At 45.4% G+C, this 16,543-nt stretch overlaps 1 long non-coding RNA gene across 1 annotated transcript; it reads left to right on the top strand.

The window, feature by feature from the left end:
* The first annotated feature begins 12,298 nt into the window (after positions 1–12,298).
* LOC120921623 lies at positions 12,299–15,061 on the top strand. Its single transcript, XR_005744920.1, has 2 exons — positions 12,299–12,666; positions 14,834–15,061. It is a non-coding gene; the product is annotated as an uncharacterized LOC120921623 (long non-coding RNA).
* Positions 15,062–16,543: the final 1,482 nt, after the last annotated feature.

Genomic DNA, 16,543 nt, shown 5'->3' on the forward strand with positions numbered 1-16,543 from the left:
CTACAAGGGTAGTAGCCCTTAGACAGGGGAAAGAAAGAGGTCTTGACTGGAGGATCTGGAATGTTAGGTGCAAGTTGATTTCTTAGGGGGGCAGCCCCTCTATAAATCACACCTGCCTGTGCGGGAAGAACTGGTCCCAACAAGGGATCATTCTTTAAGACTGCCCAATGCTTCCGAATGATACTCTTTATCTGCCTGTGTTGGGTGGAAAAAGTGGTAAAAAAAGAGTGTCTAAATTTATTATCTTGCGCTGTTTTGACTTTCTCCACAGTTAATGTAGACCTATCTACTGCAGAGATTTTCTTGATTTCATCGTCTATGGCCATATTGCAATATCCCTTATCCACAAACCTTTTTTTCAAAGTCTGTGCCTGGACCTTGAAATCCTCTAAATTTGAGCAATTCCGTCTAATCCTGAGCATCTGGCTACGGGGAACCGAGCCGAGCCAGGAAGGATGGTGGCAACTATCCTTTGGGATAAACCCATTACGGTCAGTGCTTTTAAAGTAGGTTTTAGTTTTAAGTTGGTTATTTTCAACAAAGATTTCAAGGTCAAGGAAATGTATGCTAGAAAAACTAGCCTCATAGGAGAGACTAATCCCAACATGGTTGTCATTCAAGACTGACATAAAGGTGTCCAGGGAAGTGCGATCACCTCTCCATAGGAGGAGGATGTCGTCTATATACCGAGCCCACAGAACGATCTCAGGACGCTTTAAGGCATAGACGACATCCTCCTCCCATTTGGCCATGAAAATATTGGCAAGGCTGGGGGCAAACTTAGCCCCCATCGCCACTCCTTTCTGTTGCAAGAAAAAATCTCCTCCGTACCAGAAATTGTGAGAAGTTGCGAACCTTAAAAGGTCCATAATGAACAACTTCTGCACCATAGGAATGGTTTCCACTCTGTCCAAAAAACAGTCCACAGCTTGAAAGCCTAAGTGATGGGCAATGCTGGTGTACAAGGATGCCACATCAGCTGTGACAAGTAGAAGGTCTTCCGTATAGGGTACGTCTTGTATTTTGGCAATTGTGTGTCGAGTATCCTTCAGATAAGAGGGAACATTTTTCACAATAGGTTGGAGATAATAGTCTATATATTTTCCTACTCGAGATGTTATAGAGTTAATTCCGCTAACAATAGGCCGCCCTGGAGGGCGGACACTATTTTTGTGCACTTTGGGCAAATAGTACATAACGGGTATACGCGGAACTTTAGGCACAAGATAACTTTTCTCTTTAATATCCAATACTCCCCTTTTAGCCCCAATATCAATAAGTTTCTTCAAAGAAACCTTGAATTTAGAAGTGGGGTTCGAGGGTAATTTAGTATAAGTAGAACTGTCTCCCAAAATGTTATACATCTCTTCATTATATGCAGTTTTATCAAGGACCACTATCCCTCCCCCTTTGTCCGTGGGACGGATCACCAAATCCTTCCTCTCACATAGGGTTTTGAGACCAAGTTTTATATTGGGGTCTGAATAGTTCCTTTTGACAGGAAGTTCTTCCAAATCTTTGATGACCAGATCCCTAAAGACCTTGATATTAGGTGCCATTGAACATGGTGGATTGAAGAGGGATGGGTTTGAAAGCCCTGTATGTATAATCTGTGTAGAGACTTCTGGGAGATTAGGTCTACATGGATTAGAAATAAAATACCTTTGAATGTTCATTTTTCTCACAAATTTCTGCACATCTATAAAGGTATTAAATTTACTAAGGGTTTTTGAAGGAACAAATTTTAAACCCTTATCTAGGACCACTTTTTCTGCTTTGGTGAATTCAGCTGAGCTCAGATTAAAAATCCCTGCCAGTGTTACACTCTTCTCCTTTTTCTTCCTTGCCCTCCTCCCCCCTCTCGTCCCCCGTTTCGTTCCTCCCCTCTGGGGTAATTCCCTGGTCCCCTGTGAAAATCCCCCGGATGGGTGGATTTGGGCAGACTTTGGTTATAACTATAGGGTGGTTGATCAAAATAGTCATCCTCCCTTCCCATATACCCATAGTAGGACTCCTGGGTCCTCGAGGGGTGATCATATCGTGGTGTACGAGGTCCACCAGGTGTTCCATATGATCTAGAGGGGTGGTCTGAGTATTCATCTCTTCTATAAGGTGATCGATCATGGTTAGATCTATCCCGTGATCGATCTTTATGTCCTTGCGATTTACCTTTCGGACCCTTACCCTTCCCTCTATTGGGGGGTGGGGGACCACCACTCAAATGGTTAGGAGTTCTGGGGCCTGTTTTGTTATTTTGTCTTGCGTCTTTGGGCATGGACACAGAAGCTGTAACTGATTGGGAAAAGGAAAGAACCTTGGCCTCACTGGTGGAAGGCTGGGATACCTCCATCTCCAAATTAGAAACATTGGTATTAGAGTCAGCGTTTACTTTGGCCTGCCAGCTATAAACCGAACAGGCCTTGTAATCCGCAAAGTCCCTTGTATACTTTTTCTGTTTTTTATTCTTTTGATCTTTTTCTTCCTTCTCTAAATGGGTCCTCAGATTGGTGGATAGAGTAATGTATTCTGTGGTGGATTTGGAAGACAAGAGTTTCTCCTTGATTTCCTTAATTTCCCTATCTAGGGCGATCATCCTAGTTTTCTTTTTTTCTATTAGAAAGTTTAAAAGGGAAATCCCCTGTGAATTAAAAAATTGGTACCAGGATTCCAAGTCTGGGTCACCCTGTTGAGGATGTACATCCCACCTTAGTCCCCTGGGGACCATACGTTCCTTGACATAATGCTCAAGGAATGCTACATCCCACTGGAGATGTAGCTCAGAGGTCATCACATTCCTAAGTCTGAGGAAGAGACCACCAACCTCAGAATCTGTGTTAAGAATGGTGAATACCCCCTCAGTGCTGAAAGGTCGACTACTGCGATAATCGAAAACATCCATTGTAAAATGCAGCAATATAAACAAATCCCAAGATACAGTAAATAAAAATAAATAATACTGCGCTATAATACAAGAACAATAAACCGCCTGTCAGGGTCGATTTTAACTTGTACCGTCTCAGCCGGGAGAGAATTTGGCTAGAAGGATGGAGTAATTAGTATGAGTGGCATGATAGGAGTTAGACAACCACGGGCGTTTTCGGACCCTTTTTTTAGAGCCTGTAAGGTGAGTCTCTTGGAGGCAGATGATGTGAAGGCAACATTTTTTTAATACTGAAAAGACCAGGGATCTCTTCTGGGGTGCATTTAGACCTCTAGTATTCCATGAGACTGTCCTTAGGGGCTTTGTCATTGCAAAACATACAGTAATAAATAAGCACAAAGTAACATGCATACAACAATATAAATGGTCAGACAGGCCGCGCCACCTGAAGCACATACATGCACATGAGTAAAAATAAGTGCGTGGCTCCGCCATCAGGACATTATGAGTCAACAATGAAATAATAAAAAAACATTAAAAGTCTGCCATAGGCAGCAACCTGAGAAAAAATATAGGAGTCAAAAAGTGCAAAAAGTGCCATAGAAAAAAAAGAGAAAAAAAAACACCAACAAAGTCCCAGAAAGTCGAGATAAAATCCCTTGCCCCCCTCCCCTTTCGGCCAACCCCAACATAGCGAGCCTTGAAACCCTGAGCTGTAAAACGAAAACCCCCCTCCTTAAACTGAGGGAGAGCTGTACCATGGCCTCGCCACTAACTGGTATGGGGGGGTGTAGTGGAGTCCAGAGTGACTCCCAAGCAGCATTGTAGGGGTGAAAAGCATCACAGTCCAACAGTGGATGCAGTAGATTGCAGAGTAAACAACCGGCAGAAGTTGTAGGGGATAGGCCTGTTAATAAGAAGGAAGTTCAGTCTATTAGGATTAAAGATGTCAGGGTAATAGTTCTCAGGCCTATTGAAAGGAGGCGTACCATACCTTCATGAAAATCCGGATCAGTCAGAGCAGTCAAGGTAAACGAGTTCTCCAATATGGAAGGATAGACATATCCATAATCAGTTCAAGGCAAACATAGAGGAGAATGCAGGGGCCTAGGACTACAGATATTAGGCAGCCCTGTGCCTAGGAAGAACTCCATATCAATCATTGAGCCAGGCCATAGCCGCCTTGGGGTTGTTGCAGAAGTGCGCTTTATCCTCATAAATGATGCACAGCTTGACGGGAAAAAGTATGATGTAGGAGAGGCCCTCCGTACACAGGCGGCCTTCACAGCCGCAAAGGAGGTGCGTTGTCACTGGACATCTGCTGAAAAATCGGGGTACACTGAGATGGTGTTGCCATTGTATTTAAATGGACCTTTCTCCCAGGCCAGGCGCAGAATAGCAACTTTGTCTTGGAAGTTGTGGATCCTTGCTATAATGGATTGTGGGGGTGCTCCAGAAGGTGGGGGACGCGGAGGGTGCGTTGGGCGCGCTCAATGACATGTGAAAAAGATGGTGCGTCAGGGAAACCAACGAAGCAGAGGTTGTTCCTCCTCGAACGATTTTCCAAATCATCGATTTTGCTGTGGAGGGCCGCCATTTCCCCCGTTAGATCCCTCACCGTAAACACGCTAAGGGGTGGACAACATCCTCAAGGAAGTTGATACGCTCTTCAGCCTCCCCAGCTCTGTCCCTTAAATTTTGCACATCTTGCTTCAGGAGAGAAAAGTTCATGCGGACAGTGAGAGAGGTCTTGCAGTCCTGTATAGCATGCATGATGGAGGCCAGGGTGGGCTCAGCAGGAGGGGAATCAGGGCCTGAGCCATCCTCACTGTCTATGGGGGAGTCCTGAGGCTGCAGGGGGTTTGGCTGTGCACCGTGGGGAGCAGGGACTGATTCACTCACCAGAGCCTGTGATATTTTGTGAGGAGTGGAGATGGGTGGCTGCAGCAGTGTGCCATGCCATTTCACCATGGATTCCAGCCTGGAATATTCCCACTACCGTTAGGAGTATTTAGAAGTTGGTCCGGTGCAAATCGTACTTAGGTTGCCTGCAGGATGCCACTCGGAAGACGGAGCTGAAGTCTCACACGTCTGCTCCCTCTGCCATCCGGACACGCCCCCCCAGGAAAAAGGTGTCTCCTCTCCACTGATGCTTTATCACCAATCCTTGTTTCCCTAAAAAACACACATTTTCGAAATTCAATTGTGCGGGGTTCCCCTTAATATCCATTCAAGACCTAAAGGGGCTGGTAATGGGCTGGGGGGGTACCCATGCCGTTTTTCTCAATGATTTTCATCCACATTGCCGGGACCAGACATTACATTAAAGCCGCAAGCAGTTTTAAATGACTTTTATTCCTTTAAAAATTTCATTTTGTGCAGGGACAGTTCTAAACAAGCATCATTAAAATCACTGCTCCGAAAAAACTGCCATTTTTAAAACTTTTTTTTGTATTGATACATGTCCCTTGGGACAGGACCCGGGTCCCCAAACCCTTTTTAGGACAATAACTTGCATATTAGCCTTTAAAATTAGCACTTTTGATTAAAGATTTTTCCTGCGAAAGTTCAGTCCGTTCGAAGGTTCTGATGCGAAACGAACCGGGGGGTGTTCGGCTCATCCCTACCCCTGATAGGGATGTTGGTATAATAATCAGATCCCCTCTTGAGGTCTTAATCTCCTGTAATAGAATTTTTTTTTTAGATGTTCAGAGCTATGAGAAGCCGAGAACTTCATCATCTACCAGGCAGAGAAATATTGGTTGAGGGTGTACTCACACATCAGGTTTATATATAAAGAAAAGGAAATACAAGTCGTACCATGCAGAATCTTCTTCCTCTTTTATTATTTTATACAAATTCTCATTCTTCTGCCACACAGACCAGACACCCGACTACCCGACTGCAGTGATGTGTCCCCTCCGTGTCCTCCTCCTGTGTCCCCTCCGTGTCCTCCTCCTGTGGGCTCTTCTCTGTCCAGGCACAGGTATGTAAGAACATTATAAAGAGATGACAGAGTATTCTTTTCTTTTATTTGACTATTAATACGTGACCTTTTCCATTATTTGTACAGTATTCTATAAGTTGAAACATTCTCCTTTATCATTGATACAAATGTAAATAACTTGGCCAGAGTACATATTATAGATACCCCGACTGCAGCAATGTGTCCCCTCCGTGTCCTCCTCTTGTGTCCCCTCCATGTCCTCCTCCTGTGTCCCCTCCATGTCCTCCTCCTGTGTCCCCTCCATGTCCTCCTCCTGTGTCCCCTCCATGTCCTCCTCCTGTGTCCCCTCCATGTCCTCCTCTTGTGTCCCCTCCGTGTCCTCCTCCTGTGTCCCCTCCTTGTCCTCCTCCTGTGTCCCCTCCTTGTCCTCCTCCTGTGTCCCCTCTGTGTCCTTCTCCTGTGTCCCCTCCGTGTCCTCCTCCTGTGTCCCCTCAGTGTCCTCCTCCCATTTCCCCTCCGTGTCCTCCTCCTGTGTCCCCTCTGTGTTCTCTTCCTGTGTCCCCTCCGTGTCCTCCTTCTGTGCCCCCTCCGTGTCCTCCTCCTGTGCCCCCTCCGTGTCCTCCTACTGTGTCCCTTCCGTGTCCTCCTCCTGTGTCCCCTCCATGTCCTCATCCTGTGTCCCCTCCGTGTCCTCCTCCTGTGTCCCTTCCGTGTCCTCCTCCTGTGTCCCCTCCATGTCCTCATCTTGTGTCTCCTCCGTGTCCTCCTCCTGTGTCCCCTCCATGTCCTCCTCCTGTGTCCCCTCCTTGTCCTCCTCCTGTGTCCCCTCCGTGTCCTCCTCCTGTGTCCCCTCAGTGTCCTCCTCCCGTGTCCTCCTTCTGTGCCCCCTCCGTGTCCTCCTCCTGTGTCCCCTCCGTGTCCTCCTCCTGTGTCCCTTCCTTGTCCTCCTCCTGTGTCCCCTCTGTGTCCTTCTCCTGTGTCCCCTCTGTGTCCTCCTCCTGTGGATTCATTATAAAGAGGTGATGATGGAGTATTGTTATCTATTTTAAATTTTTCCATCATTTCACTATTAATAGTTTAGACTTTTCCATGTTTGTACAATATTCCATAAGTTGAAACATTCTCCTTTATCATTGATACAAATGTAAATATCTTGTCCATGTTTTGTATCAGGAATGTAATGTGTCATTATAAAGAGGACATATTATAGAATAAAATGTGTACTTTGTATCTCCAGTCACACTCCTTCCATGAAAACTAACATTGGCCAAAACCAGATAAAACTCTGATTGGTGAATGGAGGAGGGTGGAAGGTGACAATGTTATACGCAGATGGACAGGTGTATCCCCTCCTGCAGGGTGCTGCTCATTTCTTTAGTAAGAAAATGTTTACATTTGGAGCTCTACCATCCCCCGGCTATTCTGAGGATAGGACTATCAAACCTTCCTTTACATGGCTCCCCATCCATGGCTCCCCATCCATGGGCAGGGTCTGGCTAGGCCGGGGGGCAGAGATGCATTTTCCCCCTGGGCTGCTCTCATATGCTCTACAAAGGCCGCTCTGTCACCAACTCAGAACCGCACATGCACAGTTTTTGAGCTGCCCGATTGCGGCATATCCATCCAGTACGGTGAGACAGCGATGTCTCAGGACTGATAGTCTGTGTTACAGAGCACAGCCCTGCCCAGCACCTCTCTCCTCCACACAAATGGCTGACAGAGGCTGGGCCTGCTCTCTCTTTCCCCGCCCCCAATCCGGGCAGCTCGTGTGCTGTCTGTGAAGAGGATGTGTGGGTGGGAAAGTTAAATCTGAGCAGTTGGCTTGAATACAGTGAGTCTCCTGGGAGGCAGTGACCGTCCAAGTAAGTGAGCTCCTCCCCTCTCCCTCTCTCTGCAGCTAAATCGTTTTTTCCCCTAGCAGCCTGTGACACTACCTTGCTTGCCCTAGGTGTTATGAAGTGGGTACACACTGGCATGCTGCAGTTGGTCTGCAGTGCTGGTGTACTGGCAGTCTTCCTGCATGTTGCCCCTGGTCCCATAGAGGTTGCACATTTTTACTGGATGTTGTGAAAGTGCACAAAACGTCCTGCATGCTGCATCTTTGGTGCAATTCCAGAAAATGCAGCAAAAATTTGCAACCTGAAAGAAGTCTGAGGGACTATGGCTGTGGAAGCGGGCAGTACACAAGTGTGAGCCCAAAGACTTGTAGCAGGCACTGCCACTCCACTAAAAAGTGACAGGCAGAGGAGGTGATATCTCATCCCTGCCTGTTTTAACCCCTTAAATGCCAATCCCTCCAAGTAATGGCATGGTTCACTTTGAACTCCGCCTTGTTTCCATTACTCTCAGTAGGTATTAGATGTGTTCTCACCTTATTGTTTGCACATCTAATACCTAAAGAGTTCTAAAAATAAGGTGGAGTTCAAAGTGAATTTCTACACCTAAGTGGAGCCCCTCTCAGAAGATTTGAGGATATTATTATACCCAGAGACTGGTGAACTTAAGACCCCTTTCACACTGAGCCACCCATAGCGTCGGCGGTAAATCACCACCTATGCTATGGGTGGATTTACGGCGCATTCCGCCATAAAACCGCCCTGCTAGCGGCTGAGAAAGGGTTAAAACCGCAATGCGCTGCGTGGGGACAGCAAATTTACACTGTTATACAAGCTGTACACTCACTACTTTACATTGTAGCAAAGTGTCATTTCTTCAGTGTTGTCACATGAAAAGATAGAAGAAAATATTTACAAACATGTGAGGGGTGTACTCACTTTTGTAAGATATTATATATATATATATATGTGTGCAGCTCCACCCCTGTTCATTGAGATACAATGGGAGAGGTCGGGACTTTAAATGATGCAAGTAATAACCAACTAGGTGAAAAGTGTGAATGTATTTATTAGTATAAACAATGGAAAGACATTGCGTTGGGTACATAAATAACGGTCATTTCTTGTATGTAAGACGCGTCATAAAAGGTTGTCACCTGAATATAGAAAATACACATTGCAATTGGCCGTATGGTAAGACATAATATAACGTGTCACGGGGTCTATAGTGTGATAAAATGATAAACCTTTGGCATTGTATGATTAGATCGTATATTAGAGTCAAGACTTGTACAGAAGGTGGTTACAACCCTTCATAGAAATCGAGACTACATCCTATAAAGCTCAACGTGTTTCATGGATTCATTCCACTCATCAGGAGCGGATGCTGGACATTTCTGCAAAAAATATATATGGACAACATTCCAAGTATTGAAAAAGAAGTAAAATCGGGAGGAGAAAAGTTACCCAAGCGGAAGTGACTTCCATAGAGTGTTGGATTCAGCCTGTGAGGTGATACTGTAAATAAGGGACCCCTAGAGATGTCTCTCCCGGGAGCTGAGGTCATAGAGGTCCATAGGAGCATCGGGCACATACACTACTCTTCCCAGAAGGATGAAGGTCGCCATATTGTGCCAAGTAATAGAGACAAATAACGTCTCCAAAGCGATCTATAAGATGAATGAATGTATATGAGTGTGAGAAATCTCAGAGTGATCGATATCGCTCAGACCCGTCAGGACTGTAGAGAAACCAGAAAATGTGATTGGAGAATGTTACCTCGTGTCAGCAGAAGGTGAAGCCAGAGCACTGAGAGTTTCATGGAGAATTTCCTCTCTCAGAAAGAAGCAGAAAATAGAATGAGAGATGTGAATGAATGAGAAGCAAAGGGAATCCAACGCCCAAGTGAATCACCTTCTGGTACTACGTGATCCAATGATCCAAGTCTGGGGTACAAGACCGTCCAATAGTGCAGCAGGGCCGCCTGTCTGCTTCATGTGGGGGGTAAATATGCAACCGACACCTCCCCCGGGGAGACATGTGCGCTTCGTTTCATTACCAATTTTCATTTTTTAGAAATTTGTATGTAATAATTCCAAATTTAAACGAATCCGAAATAACGAAAAAAATTATTCGGACAAAATTAAAATAATTTTCGAAAACTTTTCTAATTCAAATTTTTTTCAAATTCAAATTAGAAAACGTTTTGAATTCGAATAGTTTTCAAATTCAAATTGTTTTCGAATTTCCAAAGAGAACCAAATAGAATAGAAAATAAAGGAATTAGAATAGAAAAAAATATATTAGAATAGAAAAGAATATAACAGGAAAAAAAGAGTAGAATATAATAGAAACAAATTGAATATAACCATCTTCGGAAATTTAGAATAAATAATAAATTTGAATAGAATAGAAAATTATAGAATAAAAAAAACAATAGAATAGAAAGAATATAACCATTTCCCAAAATTCAAATGGAATCAATTTTTGAATTTGAATACAAAAGAATAGATTAGAATAGAAAAAAACAGAATGGTATAGACAAAAACAACAATAGAATAGAAAGAATATAACCATCTTCCAAAATTAGAATTTTGAATAGAATATAATAGAATATAATAAAAAATAAAATAATATACTGGAAAAGAATAGAATAGAATGAAAAAATAGAAAAAGAATACAATGTAAAAAAACAATAGAATAGAAAGAATATAACCATTTCTGAAAATATAAATAGCATCAATTTGAGTTTGAACAGAATAGAAAATAATAGATTAAAATAGGAAGATGGTTATATTCATTTTATTCTATTCCATTATGTTTTTTTCTATACTATGGTGTTATTTTTCTATTCTATTCTTCTTTATTATTTTCTATTCTATTTAAAGTGATTCTATTTGAATTTTGGAAAACAAATTATATTATTTATATTCTATTGTTGTTTTTAATTCTATTATTTTCTATTCTATTCGAATTTAAGAAGATTATAAGCTTTCTATTTAATTATATTCTTTTTTTATTCTATTATATTCCATTATTTTTGTTTCTCTCCTATCTTGCTCTGTTTTACTCTATTTTATTTTCTATTCTTTTCTATTTTTTGTATTATATTCTATGCCATTTTATTCTCTTTGAAAAATAGAAAAGAATTTGAATTCAAACAAAGCGAGTTTCGAAAACGGAATTAGAATAGAAAAAAATATATTAGAATAGAAATAAATATAACAGAAATAAAGAGTAGAATATGATAGAAACAAATCGAATATAACCATCTTCTGAAATTTAGAATAAATAATACATTTGAATAGAATAGAATTTTTTTAGTTCTTCACATGTCTACCCCCCCGGGCATCTCCCAGTGTCACGCCGGCATGGTAAATAGTGGGAGGCGTCTGGTGCCAAGGAATTGGCACCATAAACCGCTCCCCACATATGAATAAGCCAAGATGGTGGAAAGCACGCAGTACAGTGACACAGAAGAATGACGTCACACGTGTGGCCTCATGTGTGACGCCGAGATGCATGAGGACGTCAGCCCGCCCAATCCCCAATGCCCAGGGAGCAGACAAGGAGGGATAGGGGGCGGGGTCTGGTGCCCATCGCAGCTCCTGGGTTCTAGACAACAAGCCCCTCCCACTGATCCAGATGTTGGATTTTTTATTCATTAGTCTCATGGGATTGCAGATGGTTCTTCATCAATGTGTGTTATATGAGGGGGGAGGGGAGTACACTGTGACCTGACTGGGATCTGCATTCTGTCTGTACAGGAAATGTCCCGAGTGTTCAGGAGGAAATATTCACCCGGCCGGGATCTGATCTTCTCCTCCCCATCAGACGTCATCTCACCCTCACCCATCCAGATACAAGGAGATGTGATGAGATTGATTGGAAATATAAAGACCCAACCAGACACACTGACACCAGAATATTTACACACAGGAGATGTACATTGGATAAATATGAGAACGCACTCTTCTCCAATATGAAGATATCAGAGAATGGAAGTCTCATCATATCCAATGTGACTCCGGAGAATGACAGGATATACAGGGTGTATATAGAGAACTCTACAGGGCACCTTATACAGAGAGATTATTACAGAGTCCATGTATTAGGTAAGTCCACCCAACCCCCACCTCCAGTCCTAGCAGTGTCCTCCCCGCTCCGTGTCTTTATATCCATACATTATATAGGAGAAGATCTGGGAGAGACGTATGTACAATGTCCTCTGATTATTGCCCCATCCTCACCATTCCCTGTGGATTCAGATCTGCAGTGCTCAGCCCTCCTGAAGTTGCTGTGATCTGAACTGTGCTGTGCCTTCTGCTCGGGGTCCCCATGTGGTAGATGTGACCATTGATGGGGGTGTGACAGATCCCCAATACACACACTGACAATGGAGGGCGGAGCTTCTGTCAACAGCAACCAATCAGGTGTCACCTCTTAGGAAAGAGACGTTTCTAATAGGAGTTTCTGTCATATTTCAGGTTGTCAGTAATATAATGGGCTTCTTCTGTAAATTCTAAATGTTTTGTCAGTAAAAAAAAGTGGAGGGTCACATGACTGAAGAAAATGGGTGTAATGATAGTGGGGGAGGGGATTTAGTGTGTGGGGGAGGGGGGCACACAGACACAATCTATCTCCTCCAGTCTCCAGGAAGATGTCTGCACACCTGTTTATAGGTAAGGATGGGGGAGGGGCATGCTGTGTATATATTGGACCTTATCAATGGAAATGATTGTCTCTCTCAGTTCCAGTATCGGTTCCGCTCCTCCATGTCTCATGTCTCCGGAATGACAGCGCTGAGATCTCCTGCAGGGTGGAGGCGGGGACTAAGCCAAATATCAGCCTATCTGTGATTGGAGGATCCCAGGAGAGATATTCCGCATCCGCCAATAATATTACAGCCATTGTGGGGTCACCGGGGCCCTGGAACATCACCTGTACTGTGGAGAATGGGGTCAGCCGGTCGGAGGAGAGCAGAGCCGGGGTCACCTGTCCAGGTGAGGAGACATCAGAAGTGGAGGAGAAATGTCTGTAGATGACAATATAAAGGGATTTTATTCTCAGAGAATAGGTGCAGATACCCCTCCCCCTTCCGAGTCACTCCTTGTCTCCGCCCCCTACACACCTCGGGGCACCGTCCCTTGGTTCCACCCCCTAACCAACTCCCAGTACTCCCCCTTTTCGAGAATACAGAACCATTCATTTTGGGGTGCCATGTAATTTGTATCAGTGGCGTCACTAGAGTTCGTGTCACCTGGTGCAGTAAAACATGGTGTCAACCCCCCCTCCCCCTGCCCTGGGGCACTGAGCAGGCTAGTGCATCGATAGGGCTTTCCCCCCAGCCTGCCACAGTGGATGGGGCGGTGGATGAAGCTGGTGGGATCGAGGGGGGGAAGTTACCGGGATGGGTTTGGGGTAGTGGATGGAATCGAGATAGAATCAGGGGCAGGGGGGTGGATGGGGCCGGGATGGGATTGGGGTAGTGGCTAGAGCTGAGATGGGATCGGGGTAGTGGATGGAGCTGAGATTGGATCAGGGTGGTGGGTGGAACTGAGATGGAATGGGATCAGGGGGGAAGGATGGAGCTGGAATGGAATTGGGATGGTGGATGGAGCCGGGATGGTATTGGGGGGAAGGGATGGGATTGTGGTAGTGGATGGAGCCGGGATGGGATCAGGGTGGTGGATGGAGACGGGATGGGATGGGATCGGAGGGAAGGATGGAGCAGGGATGGCATTGGGTTGAAAATGGAGTCGAGGGGATCTTTGTCCTAGGGGGTGCTTTGGTAGGGGAGAGGAATTGTGCTGGGGGGGAGGTGGAAGTTTCAAACTTCAAATCTGCCCCCCTCCTTCCAGCGCAAGTCATCTCTAAACCAAAACAAAGCACCCCCTAGCACATATCCTCTAACCCCCTCCCCCCTTCCCTAAAATCACTCCAGGCAGCACAATTGATACCTGCCCATGTCCCCCAGAATCCCCTTCCCAATCAACATGTAAAACTCCTGATTTACAGACCTCGGGTGTCCCTCCTCCTCCCCCGCTCTTCCTCTCCGCCTGTGTACGTGAACGTCAGAGCCGAGGAGGAGGCGGCTATAGTCCGGTTCCTGCAGGCTGCAGCAAAAGAGAGATGCGATTGTGGAGGTGTGTGGGACCATCGGACCCGGGCACCCTGTCTGTCAGTGTCTCTGCCTCACTCCCTCCTCCCCCACCCTCCCCCGCTTATTGCATGCAGCTGAGGGAATAGCAGAGATGCCAGAAGGGAAGGAGTGAGCCGCGGCACCCAGTGTCAGTCAGGCCCTGGTGTCACCCTCTGGCTGGCCCCCCCCCCCCCCAGTCGGGCCGCACCCCCATAGTGACGCCACTGATTTGTATGAATTATAATTTCGATCCCATCAACAATAGACCACTCCCAGCAACAATAGACCACTCCCAGCAACAATAGATTCCCCCAGCAACAATCAATAGACTACGGCTGCAACAATAGGCTCCCCAGTAACAATAGACCCATCACTGCAACAATAGACCTTCTCCAGCAACAACTGATTTCCCAGCAGCCAGCAACAGTTGATCTCTCCCAGCAACAACAAAATCCCCCCCCCCCCCCCCAGTAACAAAACACCTACCCCAGCAAAAATAGACCCTGCACCATCAACAATTGATCTCCCAACTGCCAGCAACAATAGACCTCTCCTTCAACAAAATATGACTCTCAGCAACTATAGATTCTTCATTAGCAACAGTACACCTCCTAGCAAAAATAGATCCCCGTGACAATAGATCCCCTCGTGACAATAGACCCTCCAGCACACCCCACCACCCCTTAACATTACACACATTCAGTGCTGGAGGTTCCCAGAACTGCCTTCCCCTAAATAAAAGTCCTGACAATATATATTTGTCTGCAATCCAGTAAATGAGATTTATATCAATAAAAAGGTCCTTTATCTTCAACCTGAGAAAAGGCACTAACCCCCCCCCCTCCCCCTCCCTCGTCCCGTCTCCACTCTTCATTGAAATTATGTTTTTTTTAACTTGCATTATCCCCCAATTTCAGCCCTTTTGGATTTGAGAAAAATGGGTGAAATACATTGATTATTATTTATACATCTACTTCATTAATTTCTGCTTTTCTAATCTTCCAATAATGTGATTTCCCCTCCCCCAGTCCCCCTCTCTGACATCACTGTGACCTCCTCCTGTCTTCCGGATGGCAGCGCAGTGGCCGTCTGTTTGGTGAAAGGATCAGATCCGAATTATTCCTGGAGTTTGGATGGAAGATCCGTCTCCTCAGATAGCTGGATTACTCTTCCTCCTCCGGTCTCCGGAACCCTCCACTGTGATGTCACCAATCAGATCAATAATCTAAGTAGATCCATCAACATCTCCTGTGCAGGTGAGTGAGAGAAATGTCTCCAGGCTGAAAATAACCACTAAAGTTTTTCCTGAGAGATAAAATATTCCAGACACAAAGGAGCCGCTGGTGAATAGGGATCCCCTACCCTTCACAGCCAGGCACACCGTATTTTCACAGGCTCTCATAGTCAGAAAACAGTCCAGTGCTTGTTTTTTGTGTTTTTATTGAGGGGATACAACTTGGATAGGGAACAGGGTTAAAAAAAACTCTTCAGGGACAACTCTTCTATATACAGTCTCTATATACACTCCTCTTCTCCTCCAGCAATCACTTGCTTGCAGAAGAGAACAAAGACTCAGCCAGACACTTTAATGATCCTGGCTAAAATGGCAACAGCCTGATCTTGTAGCAAAATGCCCTTTACAGGCAGGGACCCCGGGCCCCTTGTGTTGTGTAGCAAATACAGTGTCCAGCTTGCTTCCCTGTGGCTACTGATCCCAGCACCACCTCTGCAGGCACTGCCAGCCCACCTGGCTACATCTGCCTCTTTCATTAGCCCACCTGGCTACTTCTCCACAGTCCTCCTAGTCTGCACACTCACCAGACTACCTGGCTGTCTTCTCCCTGGAGATCTCCTGGATGTTATGACTCTCTCCCGCTGTCCTCACACCTGCTCCCATGCATCCAGGACAGGACTTCTCAGGCCTTGTACACACGGTCGGACCAAACCGATGTGACTGGTCCGTAGGACCGTTTTCATCGGTTCACCTCTGAAGTGGCCGTATGACCTGATATGTGTACACACCGTCAGTCCAAAATCCGATCGGGTCAGAACGCGGTGACGTCAAACACACGATGTGCTGAATAAAACGAAGTTCAATGCTTCCAAGCATGCGTCGACTTGATTCTGAGCATGTGCGGGTTTTGAACCGATGCTTTTCTGTACTAACCATCGGTTTGGTCCGATGGGGCAGCGGTCCATCGGTTCGGTTTTGAAGCATGTTTTAAAATTTTGGACCAAAGGAAAACAGACCGATGGCCTATACACACGGTCGGTTTGGTCCGATGAAACTGAACTTCGGTTCATTCTCATCGTTTTGGTCCGACCGTGTGTACAAGGCCTTAGTGTGTTGTAAGCAGGGCTCAAGTCCTGCGGGAACGCGTGGGAACGGAGTCCCTGCACTTTTTTCACAGCAGGAACGCAGTTCCCTTTGCAGGACTAGAGCAGCCGAGCCGCCCGAGCCAATCCTTCACTAAGCGGCGATGCCCAGCTCGAGTCACTGTCAGGGGCAGGCGAACCTTAGTAATCCTTTATGTTACTGGCTGCTTTCTGTATATGGGTTAATCGGGTAGTGTGCGGGTATTCCGTCACTTCCTCAATGCCGCAATGTCTCCTGGGAGCTTTTGTCATTGTTCCCAGGAGACATTGCGGAGGTCTGCTGCGAGTTATCACGGGATTTAGAAAGAACTTGCTTAAAGGATTACTAAGGTACAGTGGATCGGAAAAAAAAGTAATTATGC

Source organism: Rana temporaria, assembly GCF_905171775.1.
Source record: "Rana temporaria chromosome 2 unlocalized genomic scaffold, aRanTem1.1 chr2j, whole genome shotgun sequence".
In the NCBI taxonomy this organism is placed as follows: Eukaryota; Metazoa; Chordata; class Amphibia; order Anura; family Ranidae; genus Rana; species Rana temporaria.